A 15,802-nucleotide genomic window follows, 5' to 3' on the forward strand; every position below is an offset into this window, starting at 1 on the left:
CCCCACCCCCCTCATTTACATCATTAGCTCCATGTTCGGAGCGAGTAGCTCTACTAAAGGTTTCCTTCAGGCGGCTAATTACTCTCGGCTCGGACCGTGGGCCCATGGCATGCATGTCTTGGCTTGAGCTATTGGGATTAGCCATTGGGAAACCCTCCATGGCGTCGTAGTCAGAGGAAGAGTCACTAGCTGCTATGTTCAGGTCTTGGTTTGTACTACTTGGGTCCCCGCCGAGGGCCCGGAACCTAAAGTAGGTGGATAATGAGAACTCGCGTAAGTCAAAATTCTCTCTAGTTGCTCCGTCTCTAGCACACGACCAGAGTGCAGATGCATGTGCTCTTAACACGCTACAAGCGTCGACAAATAACCTCGAAGGTTAACCGCTTACCTTTTTAGGCGTCCGTTTTCACTCGTGTTTTTTACGTTTTTAATGTTTTTTAATGATCGATTTTTTTTATTAAAGTGTGTGATAGCTCAAAATGAGCGTATCACTCAGAGGGTCGCGGTGTGCTTTACAGCACAATTTTCGAGCATCTGAAGTTCCGTTGGTCCTCAAAAAATCGTTTTTTAGCTACGTTGAAGCTAAAATTCATAATTTTAAAAGGCGACTGAGGCCTAAGCCTGAGCGTGAGCTTGGGCTTGGGTCTGAGCTTGGGTTTGGGAGATATTCCCGATCCCGGTCCTACCTTTTTTTTAAATTTTAATTTAAAAAAAAAACAAAATTTAGAGGATAAGGCGCGAGAGCACACACACACTCTACCTACCCACTTCTAACTAATACACCTATTGTTACACACTAACACACTCTATTAGCTCTCACAGATGTACTTCCTACGTATTGTACATTACATTACACATAACTAACCACCTTAATACTAACACCTTACACAGAGAAAAAAACAAAGTACCTTTGAAAACTCCATTAACAAAAAAAAATACACAGTATAACGCAAAATCCTTCTTCTCAACACACACACACTCCTTCCCTACCCTTCCTACAATTGAAATTGCACCACGAAAGAAGCACAGAGTGCCATTCAAGCTTAATATATGGCATTCCCCAGCAACGGCGCCAAAAATGTGCGCGTATGTCGCACGTGTCAATGCAAGGAACTTGCCGATACACCGTGTGCAAGCCACAAATGGCTCCAAGCACACAACAAGACTAAACTAGTAAGCTCAAAGATGGCGTTGGTGTGTCACTCACCGCTCTACGCTTCCTGTCGAGGAGGATTCCTCGCCGCGAAGAAGAGGGAGATACCGCTACGCTGTGCTCAACCACCTCGCCGCTCGCTCTCTCTCTCTCTCTCTCTCTCTCTCTCTCTCTCTCTCTCTCTCTCTCTCTCTCTCTCTCTCTCTCTCGCTCTCTCGCTCTCGCATACACACACACACAAGGAGATGAAGAAGAAGAAGATGCAGATGGAGCAAGAGCACTCTTCAATTGCACAAATAAAAGAATGAGTGAATTTTACGTTTAGTTGACTTTTATATGAGCTCCCCCATTCACACTTGGGCGCCCATGCTTAGCCAACTAATCCCTTGAATGTTCCAGTTAGAGTGCGCCTCTCATCGGCGATCACTCTTACCCTTTTCCTATTAGACCGACAAGCCCGGTGTCGAGAAGTTAGCGATCTTGCCGGGAAACCACCGGGCTTATGGCTGTGAGAGTTTGTGAGAGAACTAAACAAAAACTATATGAAGGAATTAAACCACAGATGCCATGAAGACTAGGGTTTGGAAAGAAGTGCAATCAAAGAAGACCCACTCTTTCTCTCTTGCACTCACACACACAAAGAAAGAACACAAAAGAGAATGTCAAAACAACACAAAGATAAAAACATCAAGGCTATGGTCATATCGTATCATGGGTAGTATGAAAGGGTTAATAGATGAGTTAATGGCATTCAATCTTGGCTGACCAAATAGGCTACGAATTGTTCTTTGGAATTGTAGCTTTGTGCTTACCGTAGTATATATATTTTGTCTAGTGATTGGGATTAATTGTGTGTACAAATCCTCTTGGTTCATAGCAAGATAACTACGCTTACATCAAAAGAAAAATTATAGTCTATGAGAGGTAGTATGATGGGATCCGGTGATAGAAGTATTTCATTTAGCCTTTCTGGGCCAAAGAGAAACACTATACGTTGTTGAGAGTGTATTTTACAGCTAATCCATACGTTAAATCTAATTGATTGTACAGAGTGAAAGCGATAGAAATTATCACCATGTGGGTTATTCATCTAGGATAGTATGTGAGAAATGTAGATATGAGAGAAGTGAAGAGATGAGAAGTTTCCCTCCCAAGCCCTATTCTTGCCCGTAGGCAATAAGGATACTGCGGGGAGAGATGTACCTGTAGCAAAGAGAACCTAAAATTTGTAGAGAGGATGAATTACTTAGAGTGAGAGAGATAGATTTGGTTAAGGAGATAATATTAGACATATATATATGTTGGATTAGAGATGAAAAAGAAAACAACAAGAAATCAAGAAAACATCAATGTAGAACACATCTTACTTGACAAACCCTTTGGCACCATTATTGATGGAGAGAGAAGAAGAGGGGAGAACTCCACTTTGATTGATACGTCAAGTGCAAGACCTTCTTTGATTAGAGTTGATCTTCCAAGGATAGCGTACAAGAATGGCTAGTCTTCCTCTAGGAGAAAGTGTAGGTTTGGGCTTATGTTAATGGCTAAGTACAATTAGGCATTACTACTCATTCCCTCAAGAATTCCTCTCATCAATGGCTTGAATGCTTGAGTTCCTTTTCAAGGAAGAAGAGATCCCCTTTTATAGGTGAAGGGAACCCCCAAGGGTTTACACAAGAAGAGAGGAGCCTGTGTGAATAGAAATTGGAAAAGTTGTAAATGAGTTGTCCCTGCATGATGTGGGCAGACTGGGGTCCAATATTTTGATCATATCTCCTCAACCGTGGTTCCAAATAAAAAAGTAAAGATATGGGCAGAAATTTCAGCTCATTAGCTACGATTTTCATTTTAAAATCATTTTCCAATTCGGATTGGAACCTTGTGTAAAAAATTCATCAAAATAGAGTCCATTTTTGGCAGCAAAAGTCTTCCCGTGGTCCCCTTAGCCTAGACTTTCATTTAATTCCAAAGGACACCTCATGCCATATGAAAGCATGACATTGCTCCTTGACAAAGTTTTGTAATCATGCTTGCAATAATGCATTAAAATAAGTGTATCTTTGAAATCATGCCACCTAGTGTCCCACTAGGATTTGCTTCCCTCCTAGTAGCTATTTAAAAAGAAATATAAGAAAAATATGAAAAATACATAGAATATATATATATATTGGAGTTTACCCTAGATATAGGATGTAGCTAGGGTGTGAGATGATAATGAGATAGTAGAAATAAAGAATCAATGCTTTTTGCCCAGGTTAAAGAGGCGGAGCTATTGACGCTTTTTCCATAGTATTTTCTGATGGTAAAGTAAGAATAGGTTACCCTTGAGATAAATAATAGGATGAGATAGAAAGCTTATTATTATACTTAAATATGCATATGTACATTATAGGAAAGATAATTATGTATCTAAAAAATTACAAGATAACTCTTGTAGGATGCGTTCCCACTATGTACGTGTCACAACACGACACCGGTACCAGACTCTACAAGTAAATAATACAACGTCCGTCGTAGGTGATAGGGTGTCCGTGAGCCTTGAGGGTTAACAATTATGCAGTTTGTGACTACAGAAGGATGCCTTTGAAGGAGAACCAAAATGGATGCTTACATGTTACAACAAATGTTCTCCATTATATCAGGTGTACTACTTCCTGTTATCTATGCTTCCACATTTACATGTTTGCATCTTGTCATTTGAATTCTAACAATGCATAAAATTTATGAAGTTGTGACATTGCCAATTTAGATGCTATAAATTTTCAAACTTATAGTGCCTTGTTCTTCTCTTTGAGTTTGGTCTATTAGTCAACTTTAAGTAGGTATCAAAAACTTAAGCTAAACTTAATTGCTGACTTCAATTCTTGAATAGTCTATTAACTGTAGTAACTTTAGTAATGTTTTAGGCAATGAGGATATAGTTCTCTCTAGCTTATTCCACCTAAGTGTGACTTGTGTTGTGGAAGTCCATGTGTTAAGCTGGTATTTGAGACCTCAAGTCTCCTGGCTATTTTATGCTCAAGCTAGTATTTGAGACCTTGAGTCTTCCAGCTGCTGTATTTGAGACCTTGAGTCCCCCAGCTACTTGTAGCAACTATGACAACAACAAAAAAGAAAACAAAGAAAAAAAAAGATAAAGAAAATAGCACAAACTTTCTTGTATTTTATGTTGATCACACTTAAGTGGTATAAGTGACAAGATCACTAGTAGACACCGATGAGCATTCCTAGGGTTAACTACTCTTTAGTCGATATTTTTTAATTAACGTTGGTCAATCTAGTACTTACTTTAGCCCTAGCTCTTGTGTACCCTTTTCTTAGAGTCGACCTAATAGACCCTAACTCAATTACATTTTATTCAGATACTACTCTTGTTCTAGTTGGAAATGTTACAATCCATGAATTTGTTTTTGCATTTTCTAGAATATCATGTATGCATCTCACTTATTGCACGTCTGCACATACTGCCTTTGCGCTTTCACAATGTTGTTTTTCTTCTGACACACATACTCCTATCGTGGATCTCGATGTTGCACTGCTGTAGTCTGAGGACGGAATCTACATCAGGAAGGAGGGCATTTAACCACCGGCGTCCACTTCTAGTAATCATGGGCCGGGCTTGTTGGTCCAATAGGAAAATGGTAAGAGTGATCGCTAATGAGAGGTGTACTCTAAATGGAACATTCAAGGGTTAGTTGGCTAAGCATGGACGCCAAAGTGTGAATGGGCAAGCTCATATAAAAGTCACCTAAACCTAAAAATCACTCATTCTCTCATTTGTGCAATTGAAGACTGCTCTTGCTCCATCTCCATCTTCTTCTTCTTCATCTCCTTGTGTGTGTGTATGCGTGAGAGAGAGAGTGTGCGATCAAGCATTGCAACGACGGCACAACAGCTGCAAGGCGGTTGAGCGCGGCATGGTGGTAGCTCCTTCTTCGCAGTGAGGAATCCTCCATGAAGGCGAGTGTAGGGTGGTGAGTGACACACCCTTGCTCTCTTGAGCTTGCTAAATTAGTCTAGTTATGTGCTTGCAACCATTTGTGTCTCGCACACAGTGTACGGCTAGTCCCTTGCATTAACACGTGTGATAGACACGCACAGTTGCTAAGAGTTTCTTGAGTGATAAGGAATCATTGGAACAAAAGTCAATTCTTTTTGACACAAAAGACTGTATACGCGTATGATGTCTCAATTACCAAATTAGAGGTCAAAAGTTACATCTAAGCTCACAGAAGTGTTTGCTAACATAAAAGACGCCTAGTGACCAAGTTTCAACAAATTTGGGTCACATTTGGTCAAGATACAAGCAAAAATCCTTAATCATGAAATTGTTTTGAGTGTTGTTTCAAGTGCAATTCACCAAAACTGCTCTAACTTTTGATAGACAACTCCAAATTGAGTCAGGTATAGCTAGGAGAAAAGCTTGTGGGCAATAGGACACATCTAGAGCTGAATTTTCCAAGGTTTCCAAAATACAAACATTTAGGGTGTCTAGAACTAGTTTCCAGAGACCAAAACAGTCACAAATTCCTGACTTTTAGGGACCTGACAAAGGGCCAAAGGTGCTTATTAAGGACTATCTTCAGAGTATTGAGTGGGCCTGACATTAATCAAGATGGAAAGCCAATCTACCAATACTTTTGTAGATCTGACCAGGGGAATAGCAAGCCAAGTTAGAAGTGTTGAAATACCACTCTATCCACATTTTGACACAAGCCCAGTTACATTGCCACCATGGCACCAGATGCAACCATAGAACATGACTTTAATAGAGATGGACATTTGGTCAATAAAGGACCAAAAATACCTCCACCAAACACGAGAATTCTTACAAGAATTCCAAAAGAGCAACCTGGATTTTCTTCTACAGCAATAACGAGAGATGAAGTTATCACAGAGAGGGCAGGAATGCCTTCTCAAGGACCATATGTACCATCATTACCCTCTATAAATTACTCCTATTCAAATCAGAGCAGAACTTTGAGAAGATATATTGAGAGTGAGAGTGACACATCTTCTCAGAGGAGTGATTCAACAAGAACCCAATCCACTATAAAGCCAGAGGTATCTAGTGAGAAAATGAATCTTATAGTAGAAGGATTAGCTCAGGGACTTGCTCCTCTAGTCAAATCTGACCTCCACGAACCTCTACGGTGCAAAATTGAGAGAAAATGGACAAACCATACAAGAGAAGAGTGTTACTATGGCATGGAATATGCTAAGGATAGGTATATACGCCTATTCTAGTAGCACCTCCTCCACCTAGATATACTATGGGGAATGCGCCAGGTCCAGTAGGAGTTTCAAGGCCAGAGCCTGTCTTAGGACAACAACCTATGTTGTCGGGTGTTAGATTGCCTACAGACATGAGATACACACAGATGATGTAACCATCCAATAAACAAGCACTAGTACGAGCTACAATGTATTATAACAACCAGAGTGAGTGTTGTCCTTCAAAGCGACAAAAGATGAGAGAAACACATGGAGTGATGAGGCCAGTACAACTTCAACCTCTTGCATTTAGACTTGAAGAAAGAAGATATGAGATGGACGAAAGGACATTGCGGTTCATTTCTAATAGAGGCTTAGCAAGGTTAGAGCCTCTTTACAGCCAAGAGGAGCTGCAAGAAGAAGCTCCTCAACTATAGATAGATTCTCTCAAAATCAGTGACAACCACTTGGTCAAACAATGTCCTCAGACGGAGATCACACAAGTAAATGCCTATTGTCTTTATTGTGGTGTCATTCACTTGATCCCAAATTGTCCAAAGAACCCAAACCGAGTCATAAAAATCATAACAACTGTCTCAAGAATCGTTCAGCTACCCAGTAGCTCGGAAAATAAAAACCGTACCAGCTCAAGTAGTTACAAGAGCACAAGCTCAAAAGGAAGTTGTTGAGAAGCAAGAGACAAATAAAATAGAAACTGACGCAAGTCTAGAGACAGGTGATCCAAAGACAGATGCACCTAGTTAGAAAACCAAGAGCAAACAAAACAGTTGGAAAGCTAGAAAGGCTAGAAGGAAAGCACGTAGGGAATGAGAGCAAAAATCCCTAGTTGAGAAGCTTACCCAAGTTGAAGAGAAGATAAGACGACATGAGGAAATGGTTGCACCTTCTCTTACGCAGACGCCTCAACCTCCAAAAGAACCATCCACAGATGAGAAATCGAGAAGTGCTTGCCTTCTACCGCTAGACAAAAGCACACTAGCTAAATTGCCAAAATTGGTGTCAAAACCAATGCCGAGCGTGATGTGGAGCCGTAGAGATCAGAATGGCGTCTAGGAGAAGCTCTCAATCAGGATGTCCTAGTTCTGTGATGCCAAGAGCTAATGTCAAGAGCCGAGGCCGTTGCTGGGAGTTTGCGGGCTGATGTTGAGATAGATTTTTGGGTATACTCACGCATGCACTAGCCAAAAAAGCACCGCTTCTTGCTCTCTCTTGTGTATACACACTTGAGAGCATACGCTCTCTCTCTCTCTCTCTCTCTCTCTCTCTCTCTCTCTCTCTCTCTCTCTCTCTCTCTCTATTTTTCGAAGCAGAGGAATCCCTCTTGCTCAATCTCTGCTTTGAAGCAAGAATTGTGTGTGTGTGTGTGTGTGTGTGTGGGAGAGAGAGAGAGAGAGAGAGAGAGAGAGAGAGAGAGAGAGAGAGAGAGAGAGCACACACACACACACACACACTTAGAGAGACTAAAGAAAAGGTTATATTTTTTTCTTACTGCTCTATAGCTCCTTGTTTGATATGTGAACTGAGATTGTGTGTGTGTGTGTGTGTGTGTGTGTGTGTGTGTGTGTGTGTGTGTGTGTGTGTGTGTGGATCACACACACATCCTCCCTGATATTTGCCCCTTTGTTTAGCGTTGACAAAGGCCAAAGATTTGCAATTTACCAATGCTTCCTGTGAGCTTGCAATTTGCAATCAATTTGAGTTGGCTACCTTTAGCTCCTTGATTTCCCCTTTTGGTAGTACTCATTGTTGCTCGATTTTCTTGTTTGTTGCCAAAAACTACAATTGCTCTCCTTGTGTGTGTGTGTGTGTGTGTGTGTGTGTGTGTGATAGACACTCTCTTTATCCTTGTGCTTGCACAAGACTCCAACAATTGGCTAGTTTTGTAAACGCTATTGCCCATCTACTATTGATGTTAGAGAGCTCTACTACAATTTTCCCCTTGCAATGCTTGCTACCATGATTTTCTCTCAATTGACCTAGTTTCAAAGGCCTGCTTAGTGCCCGATTTCTCTCTGCTACCCGCTTGAATTTCTCTCAACCTACTCGAACTGGCTTGCTTTGCTCTAGATTGCTTGATCCCAATAGCCACACCATCCCTCGATTAGCTACTTGCAAATTTATCAAGCTCTAAAGATTTTCTCCCAAGCTTATGGAAAAGCTTTTCTAAGGTTGATTGTAGCCCGATTCAGAGCTTGATTTTCTATCCACTTGATTCTTCTCAAGTGGTCTCCGATGCCACTGCCAGCTCTAGACATTTCCTATCTGCTCAATTTCCTTTGCTCGCTCTGAAGATTTGATGCTTTGTGTTGGCTTCTCATACAACTACTAGACTTGCAGAATTCCAAGCTTATGAGAAAGTCAAAGCTTCATTCTACCAATCCCCGATCGCCCCCCCCCCCCCCCCCCCCCCCCCCCCCCCCCCCCCCCCCCCAGATACCCTTGATTCTCCAAGATTCCATGCTCGCTTTGGAGGGCTAGCATACATCGGGAGCTATGAGCTTTGAGATCCACCCGATCTCCTTTGACTGCAACCGATCCTTGCGGATTCGTACCGAACTGCTCCGATCCAACATCGAGCTCCGTTGTCACTAAGGGAGGATTGCACGTAGTGTAGATGGATGAGTTCATGGTGCGATGCATGTGTGGTGCATGTGGGGAAAGGGAGAAGCAAGAGAAGCATTGTGTGTTGGTGGACCAAGCCTCAAGAATTTGAGGAGCTCCTTATTCTTTAGTATATCCTTGGGGGATCCCTATATAGAGATCTTGTATAGCACATGCATTCAAGAGGTATTTATGAAACCCCTTATTATTTATTTTTTGAGGTATATAAATACCCCTTATGTACGGCTTTTCTCATTTAAAAAACCCCTAATGTACCAAAATTTTCAATTTTTCAATTTAAAACACCCTTTTGTATGTTATTTTTTGTAAGTTTATAAGAGAAATGAACCCCTTTGTTGAACTGACGTACTATTGTACATTATTTTGAGTGAACCCCTTGAGAGTATACCGAAAGAATAAGCTAAGTATGTACACATAGTGGGCAACCGGACATCGGATGTCCGACCCTAGGCAAAGGTGCCATGTCTTTACCCCAACAAAAGTATCCTCATCATGTGACTCTATTGTCAATTTTGTTATTTTTGGACATTTTATCGAATTTTCTTATGTTTCATTCTAAAAAACCATTCAAAATAAGCAATGTAAATGGAATTCCTCTTTACCTACTATTCTTAAAGTTTAATTGAAACAAAATCACTTCTGTTTTGGGTACATGCATGAAGAGAGAATTGCGCCTTTGTGTGCACCAAACTTTTTTCAGCAAGAATCATCTTCTTGACGGTTCATGAGGAAGACAAGTGCTCTGAAAGCATCCTGAGTAGGCGGTCCAATGTTTTACCCTCCTCTCAAAGACAATGAAGCCATTAGAGCAAATATGCATAAGATATACTTTTTCCCTCTTTAATGTTGATTACTTGGTGAGCCAAAGGCCCTTTCTCTCATCTTTGAACCCACAAGCCACCAAGTGGCGTATGCAGAACTCATCAAGTAAAATTAAAAATTAAAAAAACAACCATCAGTCCAACCAAAGAAAAGCAGGTCCGCCATGAAAATCTTTTCACGATGTTCACTGTTTCCTTCTCTATATAATATATTGCTCTGCTATATAAACAAGTAACCAATCACAAGAAAGAGGCAGAAGCAGCAGTAACAATCGCGTTCAAAATTATCCAGGTTTGTCTCTAGACACTATTGTTTCCCTATGCTTTGATTGCTTGAATGTATCAACACGAGAGAGAGAGAGAGAGAGAGAGAAAGAGAGAGACTTTATTCTTTGTCTTCCTCCTAGTGTTCTTCTAGTCTCTGCATGACATTGCGGCTGCACCCATGTAGGGCTTCTTTTGTTTCGTGCCTACACAGTGTGGAGGTCGAGCACAACAAGCTGCCACGCTTTCTAAAGGAAGAGAGCTATGACATTTAATCAGACCTCAGTAGCTGTAGTAGCCATGGAAGATTCAACTGCTCAGTTCAGCATGTCTGGTATAGTTTATACCCTCTGCAAATTGACGAGGACATCACATGCGTGTGACAAGAACTTGGACCGGAGGTTAGTGTATGATAATCACAAGAGCATCTGTAGGGCTAGCAGACAAAAAAAATTTCCTTGCAGATGCATGCACGAGACAGCCCATTCACGAGGCTCGTTGTAAGAATCGTGAGTGCGAAGGCTTTGAGGTTGATGCTTTTTGGAAGTGAAACTGTTGCTTTTTCTCTCAAGAGCAAATGGGCATGTCATTTGGACTTGCTTCCACTTACTAGGATTTGCTATGTATGTGACTTAAAATTAAGCTCACATGGACATAGAGGTCTAGGCGCAAAGAGAGATGACCAAATTTAAATCTCTCTTCCCCATGTACTCATAAATCTGAACACTTTTTTCATTTCCCCTTCCGTTAGGAGTTGTAGTTGTTAGGCTTATATGCCCAACCTTTCAATATAGAGCAAAGGGCTTGTGCTTAAGTTCCTAATCAATAATAATCTTCTTGGACGCTCTGAGCCAAACTATCATGTAGCGTTCTTTTCTATGCTTGACATTTTGCTTCTATTCAGTTATACTTTTGTAGAGAAAGGGAGAGAGACAGAGACAGAGAGAGATCACTAGGACATGACAAATCAGATCATGATTTCTCGTGCTATGCAAGAAAAACAAAGCTCATTGATGAGGAGCACTTTACAAACACCCAACTCCTATGGAAGGCCCAAGTGCTTGAGTACTTGAGGGACATACCCGGAATCCTCCCCCTCGTGTTCACCTTCAAGGGAGATGGCACGTTGGAAAGGGAGAAGGGGGAGCACACCCAGCACACAAAATAATTGCCTCTTTATAGCCCAATGAATATCCGACACACCTAACCACACAGAATCACACACACGCACACTTTTTGCCAACCTCCAATGCACCGGCTCGCCTTCAAGCACCACCAGCTACACGCAATCACTTATGGACAGCCCACCATCACACATTGTAAACACACCCACACCGGGAGACTATACCTGCCTCGATCGTACACAACCCTGATGTGAAAACACAACCGCTCTTCCTCTCTCTGCGCACTCACACACAACCTATCCAAAGCCAACGCTACCACGGACTCACTGCACGAGATTAGACGGAAAGGACGATTGAACTCAAACCACTCGAGAAAACTACAAGCACATTATGCATCACAAAAAAACACCTAGATACAATGATGGCATCAACCAAGTGCCTTCTCTAACCAAGTGCCTTCTCTGGTGCAATCCTTGGCGGCCAATTCTTCTCATTCAAAGGCGGCCCCCTATCTACTACTCCCAGCCCTCCTCAAAATCGCAGCCTCCCTTCAATTGCATGCCAGTCCTCCATGTTCAACTGATGGCTTTCCTTCCAAGCCCTGACTTGCTATAACTCCTTTGTCCTCCGCAGTGCCTTGCACGCCTCCTTTTCCTCTTCTTGCAGTAGCATCACCTCCACCCTCTCTCATGAGCCCTCGGCCCTGCAGTTCATGGCCATCACCCTTGCGGCCTCCAATCCCCTCATGCTTGCCTGAAGCTCTGTTTTCAGCCCTCCAAGCTCGGCTCGTCCTAGATATTGGACTCTCTGCCGACATGGCAGGGAGGTCCGTCCACCGGCAACCGGCCCCACCCCCACCCCCACACACACACACACACACACACACACCCCCGGGTTTAAACAATATAACCGTTTGAACACGGGCTTGGAACAAACCACTATGGCTATGCTAGTGGTTGAGCATCACGTCTCTCATTGCGAGTACTTAAGTTCAAACCTCGCTGCTGGTGTGTAATCACCTTTTTGGATTGAGCATTTGGCCTTTTGTGCAAACCAAGGCCGTTGGAAAAACAAGCCTTTTGTGCAAACCAAGGCCGTTGGAAAAAAAACTGAGTGTCGAAAATGACCTGCTGAATCGGCCCAGCAAGTCAACATGCGCGCCACTCGGACGACTCTCAAGGGTGCCACATCCTTGAGAGTCCAATATCTAGAGAGAGCCGGAGCACAGGTCGCCCTTGCAACTGGCGTGCCCCTCTCCTTACGCTCTTGAGGAGCCCCTTTGTGAGCAGCCCCTTGACTCCTTTTCTGTAGCTGCTATAGAGCCCTTAGCTCTCGGCCTTCACCTATTCCTGCAACCATCCGTCCTCTCTGTACATTGAGCCACCACAACTGCCGGCATTCTCTTTTGCTCACGGCCCAGCACACCTCAAGGCGGCCCTCCCTTCAGTGATCACCCCTTCAAGGTTATGCTGAAAGCCACCCCTCTGGCGGCTCTCCTTGCTATATCCGCCTGGGCAGCTCTCGGCTTTTCTTTTAGTGGAGGTCTCGACCTTGGACAGTAGGCCCCTCTCTCCCTCCTCCACTGGATGCGCTGCTTACGGCCTTTGTTTTTTTAAGCCGTGGACGACCTCCATGCCCTTGAACTCGCACAGTCCGCCCATACAGCTTGCGACCTCCACCTTCTGGTCCTCCTTCTGCCTACTGCAGTCCAGCCCTCTTTTCCCCCACACCCTCCTCCTCGATGGCGGCCTCCTCTCTCACCTTATGCCGTCCCCGCCACCAGACTCTCATGCCTGGCAGATGGCAGCCCTTTCCATGCTAGGCCTCCTTGGTTGCTATATGCTTCTGCCCGTTTTCTGCATGGCGACCAGATTACCAAAAAAGCTTGTTTTTATTAAAAAAATCCTCTCAAGTTGGGCCACCTTCCCACGAGAGAATGCTCGGCACAACTGTCGCGAGCTCCGCATACCTTGATATCCAAACTTCACTTGTGTTAATGGTCCAGATTCCAACCCGATCACCAAAAAGATTCTCCTAAATAGTGTTTGCCGCGGTCGACCATCGTTTCGGGCTTCAAATAACGTCCGAATAGTAAATGACCATGCAGCCACACTCGAATCCACAAAGATTTCGACTCCGCTGACCTTGATGTTCAATTTGGCGCACATGCGATCAAGTTTCCCGGCTAGGAGAGCTCCAAAACCCATCACCAACCTGTAAATTGCCGCATTTGACATACACATCCCCACCGTACCTGCTCCAATATGCATATAAGTCCTACCGAAGTCCGATATCATCATCCTGCCTAATGCCGGGCACCTGCTGTGTTGGCTTCTCCCTGTATCGATAGAAATTGGGCGCACCAACGTGCTTCCATCTCCTCACTGCCTTCTGTGATGCTGGTGATCTCCTCACCAAGCTAGACTATCGCCTCCCCTCTTCAAGCTTGACCATCGTGAGGATGCTCCCATCGTCGCCAGCCTTGCTCGAACCCTTGCACGTTGCCATGCCCATTGTATCATCCATTGTGACAACAAACCAAGCAATATTCTCTTTTGCAATGTCGACGACAGCAACACGCAAGAGCCAATCCTTGCTATTTTGGCTTGGCATCAACCCTAGCTCCTAGAGAGACTCTTTGGGATTGCGCCGGAGTGCTACTGCATGACCGACGAGTGCATAATTGAGGAGAAGCCATGCTTGGTCTATAAGGAGAGGGCGCATTGCAAATAGGAAACTGGCTACATTAACATAAGGCAGGAGAAAGAGTTGATAGTCGAGCAGAGAGAGAGAGAGAGAGAGAGAGAGAGAGAGAGAGAGAGAGAGAGAGAGAGAGTAGTTTTAACTTTTAACAAGGGAAAATCTATCGAAAAGCACCCATAACTCTTTATGTAGCAAACCGTCGACATAGAACATAAAATTGAATGTGCTTCTCTTTAAGCTTAATCAATATGCCACATCTCTTGTATTTGTCTTAATGCATATTTTGTGTCTAGCAGGGAGGACATATATTCAAAGCACTAGACGTTTCAATTGCACAAGCGTGACTCCAACTTGACAATACTACAAGGTTTGTTATCTGTATCCTGCACCCCATGACTATGCATTTCCTTGGCGCAACACATAAATGTTACGGGGAAGGGCACAGCTTTCGTTTATTATAATTTTTGGAGCACATTGCCAGCTCTCTACCATACTTTTGTATGGCACCTTTGCATGACATGCATTGTATACTTTGCAATTTCAGTCTATGATGTTTCATTGCAAGACGATATGTTTAACTATTCACATTGCTTTTTTGTAGCTTGACTTAAACATTGTCCTCTGGCTTGCACAATTGGATGACATTTGTATAAGATTATCAGGTCGATAGTGTACTTCAATTTTGATAGTCTGTTTATGCTTTATGTATTTTTGAGTTTGTCAAAGCTTCTTTAAGTTTAGTTAGCCACATGTTTTCCTCACCAGTGCATGCTCAATTTTCGATCATCGTATCTATGTATCAAATAGACATGCATTTGTTTTCTCACAGTTTGGCAATTCAACCTATATATTGAACTAAAGGAAAATTGACTACGCTTGATTGAGAACAAGATGGGTGTCTCAAAGATGGTCTCTCTCTCTCTCTCTCTCTCTCTCTCTCTCTCTCTCTCTCTCTCTCTCTCTCTCTCTCTCTCTCTCTCTCTCTCTCTCTCTCTCTCTCACACACACACACACACACACACACACACACACATTCTACCAAAAGATTTTTTGTGGAGCGTCTTTCCTAAACTATTTTTCTCTAAGATCAATATCTTTCTATGAAATATAAAGAGTTTTCTTAAGTGTAAAATAATAAGGCAATAAACTTTGACAAATTGGACTAATCTCATTGATTGCATGCTCCCTATGTTAAGAGATTAACCTATGCTCTTCAAAAGTAAAATAATCTCGTAAATATGTTAAGAACTAGGAGGGAATGTCCAAAGGAGCTAGCTTGGTTGGTCGAATACTCGGCCTCCATGACTTTGCTCATGGGTTTGAGCGCAATCAAGCTACCTTGTGCGTTGATAAGAATGTTCGCTTTGAATCACATGGGATTTGTGCAATTGGAACTAAACACGAGGCCTGTGCTTTTGAGGTTGTAAGGATAAATTGAGGTAGTATAGCCACAAACCACAATTCTTAATTATGAAAAATCCATGGAGATATTCCCAGTTAGATTTAATTTGGCAACACAACTCTCTCTCCCTTGCCTGCAGCTTCTCTCTCTCTCTCTCTCTCTCTCTCTCTCTCTCTCTCTCTCTCTCTCTCTCACACACACACACACACACACACACACACACACACACAGACACACACAGACACCTTTACTTCCAATCACACCTCCACCCGCCTGTTCTGCATGTTGTCCACCTCTGGCTAGCAGCTAACAAAGCAGCGCCCAATAAATGCAACAGCACGTGTGTTGTAAAGCAGTGAAGACAAATTGAGTAGAGATATAGGACCGAAAAGAGAGGTGGGATGAAGCACTTTGTATAATCCACGCGCAAAGATTGCACACTCATCTTCCCACACCTCAAGCTGCATGCACCATATAT

The 15,802-nt window shown here is 42.9% G+C and overlaps 1 pseudogene; it reads left to right on the forward strand.

Moving 5' to 3' along the window:
• The first annotated feature begins 11,094 nt into the window (after positions 1 to 11,094).
• Positions 11,095 to 12,516, forward strand: LOC147457166 (uncharacterized; annotated as a pseudogene).
• The last annotated feature ends 3,286 nt before the right edge of the window (positions 12,517 to 15,802 follow it).

This window comes from Adiantum capillus-veneris, chromosome 5 (assembly GCF_014529385.1).
Source record: "Adiantum capillus-veneris isolate H3 chromosome 5, ASM1452938v2, whole genome shotgun sequence".
In the NCBI taxonomy this organism is placed as follows: Eukaryota; Viridiplantae; Streptophyta; class Polypodiopsida; order Polypodiales; family Pteridaceae; genus Adiantum; species Adiantum capillus-veneris.